Source organism: Gavialis gangeticus, unplaced genomic scaffold (assembly GCF_001723915.1).
Source record: "Gavialis gangeticus isolate Ggan-Ray unplaced genomic scaffold, GavGan_comp1, whole genome shotgun sequence".
Classification (NCBI taxonomy): domain Eukaryota; kingdom Metazoa; phylum Chordata; order Crocodylia; family Gavialidae; genus Gavialis; species Gavialis gangeticus.
Window position 1 is genome coordinate 37,799,885 of NW_017729000.1, and position 1,107 is coordinate 37,800,991.

General features: G+C 36.4%; 2 protein-coding genes across 2 annotated transcripts in view; one reads left to right on the forward strand and one right to left on the reverse strand.

The window, feature by feature from the left end:
- The window catches only part of DOCK2 (dedicator of cytokinesis 2), an 849,953-nt gene that overhangs the window by 456,624 nt on the left and 392,222 nt on the right, over positions 1 to 1,107 (forward strand). The window lies entirely within an intron of this gene.
- Positions 1 to 1,107, reverse strand: part of FAM196B (family with sequence similarity 196 member B) — a 256,405-nt gene that overhangs the window by 145,820 nt on the left and 109,478 nt on the right. The gene's annotated exons all lie outside the window — the stretch shown is intronic.

A 1,107-nucleotide genomic window follows, 5' to 3' on the forward strand; every position in this document is an offset into this window, starting at 1 on the left:
CCAGCCTCAGAACTGACCCCTGGGACTCTCCACTTGATACTAGCTGCCATCTAGATATCAAGCCATTGATTACTACCCTTTGAGCCCAATGCTTCAGCCAGTTTTCTATCCACCTTATTATTTATTCATCCAGCCCATACTTCCTTAGCTTGCCTGTGAGAACTATACTATGGCAAAGTAATTTAATCTGCTGAAACACATTTTCATCTGTGAAACAATTGTTTGTTTCTTGTCCAATATATTTTTCCTCTGTAATATAAAATATTCATGCTGGGAAAATGCTAGCAAAGTTGCCGCACATTTTTTGATTGAGATGAAAAGTGTTCACAAATGGGGGGGAAACACTATATCCTAAGTGGCAGTAATTTTTTTAAATATAAAAGCATAAAGAAATTTAAGAATTTAATGGTAATGTAACATTAGCATAATATGCAATATCAATGCATTTTACAACTAACAAAAGATTATGTCATCATCAGCACTTCTTTTGTTCAGTTTACTCTTGAAGATAACCTACAGAGAGATAATCTTGGATCATTCTAGGGTGGACTTTAATGATCAATTTAAACTTTCATAACACAAGAAACCCCAGTGGAGTTTACAAGCCTATTTTCTGCAAAGGTCCAAGTTCAGTAAGGCCAGAAAGGAACTCATTACGGTTTGATGGGTTGTATAACAAATGTTAATAGCTTCACATTTAATTTAAGCCAGCCTATATTTTTATAGCAAGCCCTTTTATAGCACCCTCAATTTATTAGAAGATTTTTTAACAGTCTAGAAAAATCAATATGGTTTGTACTATATGAGAATCTTGCACAGTGTTCTGTAAAAATCACAAACCTGTCAGGTAATGTAAGCAAAATGAAGGCTTGATACCACCAAGTATGTTTTTTTTTTTTTTGTCAAGTAGAGGGGATTTGATAGTTATGCCATCACCATATACTTAGTTCTAGGTGTTTCATAGATAGATAGATTTAGGGTCGGAAGGGACCTAGTAGATCTTCTAGCCCGACCCCCCACCAGGGCGGGAGAACGACAAAACCCCAAAACAAGAAACGGGACTCAAATGAGTCCAGCCAAGTAGGCATCCAGCCTCTTCTTAAAGAC